Source organism: Globicephala melas, chromosome 19, assembly GCF_963455315.2.
Source record: "Globicephala melas chromosome 19, mGloMel1.2, whole genome shotgun sequence".
Lineage (NCBI taxonomy): Eukaryota > Metazoa > Chordata > Mammalia > Artiodactyla > Delphinidae > Globicephala > Globicephala melas.
The window spans coordinates 5671673-5678690 of NC_083332.1; positions in this window are offsets into that span (position 1 = coordinate 5671673).

The window sequence follows — 7018 nt, forward strand, 5'->3', positions numbered from 1 at the left end:
TTGAGGGGCGAGCAGCCGGACCCCACTTCCGGTTACAACAGCAAGCTCTAAGTAGCCCCTGCTTGTTCTCATTTGGTTGGTTGTTTTGGACTGAATGTTTGTTTCCCCACCCAAATCTGTATGTTGGAGCCCTAACCCACGAAGTGATGGTATTTGGAGGTAGGGCCTTTGGGAGGTAAACAGGATTAAGTGAGGCCATGAGGGTAGAGCCCCCATGACGAAATTAGTGTCCTTATAATCAGAAGAATGAACAGTGCTTGCTCTCCCAATCTCTCTCTTCCTGCTGCAGGAGGACACAGTGAGAGGGTGGCCACCTGCAAGCCAGGAAATGGGTCTTCCTCACCAGGGAACCGAATCAGCCTGCCCCTTGATCTTGGACTTTCCAGCCTCCAGGACTGTGAGAAATAGCTTCCTTTTGTTTAAGCCCCCCAGTATTTCATTATGGCAGCCTGAACGAAGACGTTGGTCTTTGTTTATTTCTACGGCAGGTTTTGGTCATTGTTATTTTATATTAATGGGCATCAGAGAAGGAGTTGCTAAAAACTATGAACATAGGTCAGCGTGTTTCCCAGGAGTCCACAGAAGGGCTGTGAACGGGGACATTGAAAGCAAGTCTCACGGGGAGGTTTGGGGCAGCTTCAGGGGCTGAGACAGAGTAGGTAAGGGTGTGTGTGCCTGACAGTGAGGGGCGAGGTTGTGTTAGGCACACGCGAGATCTTTCCAGCCCAAGTTGGCCTGATGGAGAAAACAAAACAAATCCAAGTGTTGACTCGCTTCGCTTGAAAAGCTCTGAAGTATACTGGCTTCAGGCACTGAGGGTTTCGGGACTTGGTCAGTGTCATCGAACTCCATTTTCAAAAAGAAATTGTTGGGACTTCCCTGGCAGTCCAGTGGTTAAGACTCCGTGCTTCCACTGAAGGGGGCATGGGTTTGATCCCTGGTTAGGGATCTAAGTTCCATGCGAGGGTGGGAGTGGGAGAGGGTGGGGGGAGAGGGGAAACTAAGATCCCGCATGCCAGGCAGCACAGCCAAAAACAGAAAAAAGAAAAGAGAATCATTAACCCTGTAGCTTTGCTGGCCTTGTTGTCAGGCAGGCTCTCACCAAGTATTGAGCTCTGAGGATGTCCAGTCCAGCCTCTTCCTTCCCCAGAGATGTTGCAACCGAGCAGGACCCTACGGGGCCTTCCTGGGAAAGACCCCTCCCCCATACCCTCCGCTGTAGCTCTTCTCTGAAGTACGCTGACAATAGTATCTCATGTATATTTCCTGAGTTTTTCCGGATGCTAAAGACCACCATCAAATGGGAGAAATTAACTACCTGATGATCAGGAGCTCTGTAGCCCCCTTCTGGTGCCTAAGTACTGATCACCATCAACCAATGAGAGAATTGTGCACGAGCTGATCACACACCCTGGGACACCCCTCACTCACCTGACCTTTAAAAATGCCTTGTTGAGGGCTTCCCTGGTGGCGCAGTGGTTGAGAGTCCGCCTGCCTGATGCAGGGGACACGGGTTCGTGCCCTGGTCCATGAAGATCTTACATGCCGTGGAGCGGCTGGGCCCGTGAGCCATGGCCGCTGAGCCTGCGCGTCCGGAGCCTGTGCTCCGCAACGGGAGAGGCCACGACAGTTAGAGACCCGCGTACCGCAAAAAAAAAAAAGAAAAAAAAAAATTTTGCTGAGACCCTTCGTGGAGTTCAGGTTTTTCTAAGCATGAGTCACCCATCGCCCTGCGTTGCCCTGGAATAAACCTTTCTCCAAACTCTGACTTTCGGGTTTGCCTTCACTGTGCATCGGGCACATGAACTTGCGTTTGGTAACAATGTTATGGGGAAACTTCCTTTTCTGTTCAGTCAGCATCCTTCCGTCTAGTCCTTCCGTCCATGCGCTGCAGCTTCCTTCCCGCTCACCGATTGTGTCTGTGCTCCCATTCCTGATAGATGAATCAGAACATGGGGTAAGAGAATGAAGTAATACCAGGGTGTTGTAGACCCAGGTCCTTAGACTCTTTAATCAATAGAAATTGATGAGGGACTTCCCTGGTGGCTCAGTGTTTAAGAATCCGCCTGCCAAGCAGGGGACATGGATTTGATCCCTAGTCCAGGAAGATCCCACATGCCGCGGAGCAACTAAGCCCGTGCGCCACAACTACTGAGCCTGCAGGCCACAACTACTGAGCCCACGTGCCACAACTACTGAAGCCCGTGCGCCTAGAGCCCATGCTCCGCAACAAGAGAAGCCACCACAATGAGAAGCCCGCGCACGGCAACAAAGAGTAGCCCCCGCTTGCCGCAACTAGAGAAAGCCCGCGTGCAGCAACGAAGACCCAGGGCAGCCAAAATAAATAAATAAATAAATAAAAATCGTTAAAAAGAAGAAAGAGAAATTGATGAGAGGCCAGATGAGAAATTCAGGTAAGGCTGTATTGGGCTTTATTGTGCTGCAGAAAGGTACCCTTGCTCACTCTCTAGGGGGGCAAGCTGGTCCCTTAAAGGGGGTGAGGGTAGGGGCAGATCGGCGGGTCGGGCCAGAGGTGTAGCTTAGGTGGTCCGCCCACCCCCTTGGTGGTGCTGGGTGCAGGGATCGTGCGCAGGACACTGCTTTTGCTCCCCACACCTCAGAAGTGGCAGTTGGGTTTTGGTCTTTTTGTATCTTGTTGTTCATAATTTGCCCCACTTGCCCATGCATGCAGTTATTTTTAGTCCCTTATAGTTTCTTTGTATTTTATTGCTCAGTGAGACATTTCTTCAGGTGCAAGCACTTCAGTAAATGGTCCCAGGTTCCAGATGCCAGGTCACCAAGTGTCTCAAGGGCAGGGTCTTGACCTTCCAGCCTAGAGGTGCTTCTGCCCTCCCTACTAATGACTGGGTAACCCCGGGGATGGGGGGGGAGTGCGGAGTGCAGGCCCACCTGCAGGGCTGGCCCTGCTCTAGTTTCCGTCCCCCTAGACAGAGCCTGAGAGTGTGCAGAAGCTATGTGTGACCGCGAGTCCCACGCTTTTCCCTTCCCTGACGTCTAGTCTGACTTTGATCCTCAGGTCCATGAAGCCCCAAATTCAAGTTTTTCATGTTCAGAATTCCCCCAGGGCATGTGTGACTTGGGTTCCCTCTCTGGATTTCCACCCTCTCCTAGATTTCGGACTGAAAATTCCTCTCTCCTGCCAGCGCTTCGAGGATTTTCAGAACAGTTACAATGATTATTTATTTTAAAATGAAATTGTAATTTTAGTTATTTTCAGCAGGAAGCTGGGTCTGATATGCAGCTCATAGAGCCCCTGGAGATGGTCCCCATCTCTTTTCCTTTTTTTTTTTTTTTTTTGTCGCGCAGTGTAGCTTGCGGGATCTCAGTTCCCCGAACCTGGGCCACAGGAGCGAAAGCCTGGAATCCTAACCACTACGCCATCAGGGAACTCCCTTATCTTTTCCAATTAAACTCGCTCCCTCTCTGATCTCTCTTAGGCCCATGACTTGAAATGCTGTCTGCATGGTGACAGGCCAAGTTTGTGTGTCCAGCTAGAACTTTTCCTTAAACTCCAGACTCATAGCATGAGTACCTTCTGTTGATTCTCCATTTGTGCGTCAAATATGCATTTCTCACTCCACACATTCCCAGTAGAGCGCCCAATCCTCTTTAAAAATCCCTTAGGGACGTCCCTGGCGGTCCCGTGGTTAAGACTCCGTGCTCCCAATGCAGGGGGCCCGGGTTCGATCCCTGGTCAGGGAACTAAGATCCCGCAGACCGCAACTAAGACCCGGAGCAACCAAAATAAATAAATAAATATTTTTTAAAAATCCCTTGAAGTTTTTGCCTCTGTGGCAATGGTGGCTTCACGTCGGCAACTGTAACCAAGCCAAGTGCTCACTGCTCGATGCACCTAGAAGCCAGTATGATGGTACCGGCTTTTGAGAAAAGAAGAAGCTTGACTGAGTGGTCGACCAGCAAGGAGACAGGAGGCAAAGCTCAAATCTGTCTCCCCAAGTGGGGTTTGGTCAAAGTTTTATGAATTAGGGGAGGAGGTTGGTATGCAGAACCAGTGATAGGGGAGGTCTGGATTGGAGGTCATTTGTGGTAAGGTATATATAACGGGTGCTTCAGCTCCAGATCTTCCTGGACAACAGACCCTTTGCTTCTGAAAGGGTTCTGGCGTTCAGCTTCTGGTCTGCTTCTCACCAACTCCACCTGGTCTGACCTGGCCACCCCCATCTCACATCCCAGGCATTTGCAACAGCCCTGGCAGAGGAGTCTACGCTCCGTACGGCAAGTAGCAGAGTGATCAGGCGAAAGTAAATCAGAGCCTGCCCCGTTTCTGCTCAAGCCCTGAACTGCCTTCACACCTGTGATATCGTGATTTATAATAAGAAGTATGTGCGTTCGGTCTTCATCCCCGTTTCTGGCACAGAGCTCCTAAAAACCTGGGGATTTCCTAAGTAATGAGAGGGATAAAGGGGTCTTGTGTTATTTTAATGAAGCCGCTTTTGAGACGCACTTAAGATGGGGCTTGGTTGCCAGGGAAGCCCTAGAGGTGATTAGAGAGTTGGAACTTTCAGTCCCATGCCCTTGACCTCTAGGGAAGAGAGAGGACCCCAGAAGTTGAATCAATGACCAATGGCCACTGATTTCATCAATCATGACTATGTAGTGAAGTCGCCAAAACATCCGAAAGCATGGGGTTTGGAGAGATTCTAGGCCGGTGAACAGGTAGAGATTCAGGGAGAATGGTGTACCCAGGAGAGCGTGGAAATTCCATGCCCCTTCCCGCATAACTTGCCTTATGCATCTTTTCATCTGGTTGTTGATTTGTATCCTTTAATATCCTTTGTAATAATCTAGTAACCTAGGTGACTGGTAAGATAGTAAGTAAACTGGTTTCTCTGGGTTCTGTGAGTTGCTCTAGCAAATCAATGGAACCCAAGGAGGAGATCATGGGAACCTCTGATCTATAGCCAGTGGATCAGAAGCACAGGTGACAACCTGGACTTGTAATTGGTGTCTGAAGTTGAGGCAGTTTTGTGGGACTGAGCCCTTAACCTGTGGGATCGGATGCTATCTTTAGGGAGGTGGCGTCAGAATTGAGTTAATTGCTTGGTGATGTGGAAGAAAACCACACACACACATCAGTATCGCTGTTGAAATCATAACAACTCACTCAGTGTGGTGACTCACTTTATGTGTCAACTTGGCTGGGCCACGAGGTGCCCAGACATTTGGTCAAACATTATTCTGGGTGTTTCTGTGAAGATGTTTTTGGATGAGACCGATTTTTGTTTGTTTGCATTTTGTTTGTTTGTTTTGTTTACATTTTAATTTAATTTTATTTATTGAAAAAATTAAAAATTTTTAATACAGTTTTTAAAGGTTACTTTCCATTTACAGTTATTACAAAATATTGGCTATATTTTCCATAATGCACAATACATCCTTTTTTTTTTTTTTTTTTTAGGCTGCGTTGAGTCTTTGTTGCCACACACCAGCTTTCTCTAGTTGCGGTGAGTGGGGGCTACTCTTTGTTGTGGTGCATGGGCTTCTCATTGTGGTGGCTTCTCTTGTTGCGGAGCACGGGCTCTAGGCGTGCGGGCCTCAGTAGTTGTGGCACGCAGGCTCAGTAGTTGTGGCTCACGGGCTCAGTAGTTGCGGTGCACGGGCTTAGTTGCTCCGCAGCATGTGGGATCTTCCCAGACCAGGGCTCGAACCCGCTCCCCCACCTCTATATCCCCCCGCAATGGTAACCATTAGCTTGTTCTCTATGTCTGTGAGTCTGCTTCTTTTTTGCTATATTCACTAGTTTGTTTTCTTTTTTAGATTTCACATATAAGTGATATACAGTATTTGTCTTTCTTTGTCTGACTTATTTCACTTAACATAATGCCCTCCAAGTCCATGTTTGCCATGTTGCTACAAATGGCAAAATTTTGTTCTTTTTTATGGCCGAGTAGTATTCCATCGTATATATATATATATATATATATATATATATATATATATATATATATATATCCCCCCATGGATGAGATTGATATTTAAATCAGTAGACTGAGTAAAGCAGATTGCTCTCCCGAATGTGGGTGGGCCTCATCCAATCAGTTGAAGGCTCGAATAGAAGAAAAGGGCTGACCCGCCCATGAGTAAGGGAACTCCTCCTGCCTGAATGCATTCCAGCTGGGATATCAGTTTTCTTCCTCCCTTCGAACTTGAAACAACAGCTCTTCCTAGGTCTCAAGCCTGCACACCTTCAAACTAGAACCACACCATCAGCACTCTTGGGTCTCCAGTTTGCTGACCACAGATCTTGGGACTTGTCAACCTCTGTAATCACACAAGCCAGTTCCTTATAATGAATCTCTTTATGTATGTATACACATGCTGTTGGTTCTGTTTCTAGAGAACCCTAATACACCCAGAGTAAAAGCCAAATTCTTACAATAGTCTCAAAATTTCTTCATAATCTGACCTATGATACCTCTCAGACCTACTCTCCTTATTCACCCTGTTAATCACTCTGCTACCCCGTCATCCAGCTGCGCTAAACACACCACACAGGCTCCCACCTTGGGACTTTTGAATGCGCTCTTCCTTCGGGGTGGATCACTTTTTCCTGGATACCCATAGGCGTCATTCTCTTACTTTCTTCATGTGTTTACTCAGACGTCACCCTCTCCATGAGGCCTGCCCCAGCCACGTTTTTAAAACTTTCAGCAGTTCTCAACTATTCCTCTTCTGCTTTCCTGTTTTTCTCAATATTTATTTATTTGGTTGCACAGGGTCTTAGTTGTGGCAGGGAGGCTCCTTAGTTGTGGCATGCGAACTCTTAGTTGTGGCATGCATGTGGGATCTAGTTCCCTGTGGGACTGAACCTGGGCCCCCTGCGTTGGGAGCACGGAGTCCTATCCACTGCGCCACCAGGCGAGTTCCTGCTTTCCTGATTTTAATTGTTTCCTTAGACTACATTATTCTCCAAGAGACTGTGTATCTTTTTTTTTTTTTTTTTTTTTTTTTGCGGTATGCGGGCCTCTCACTGTTG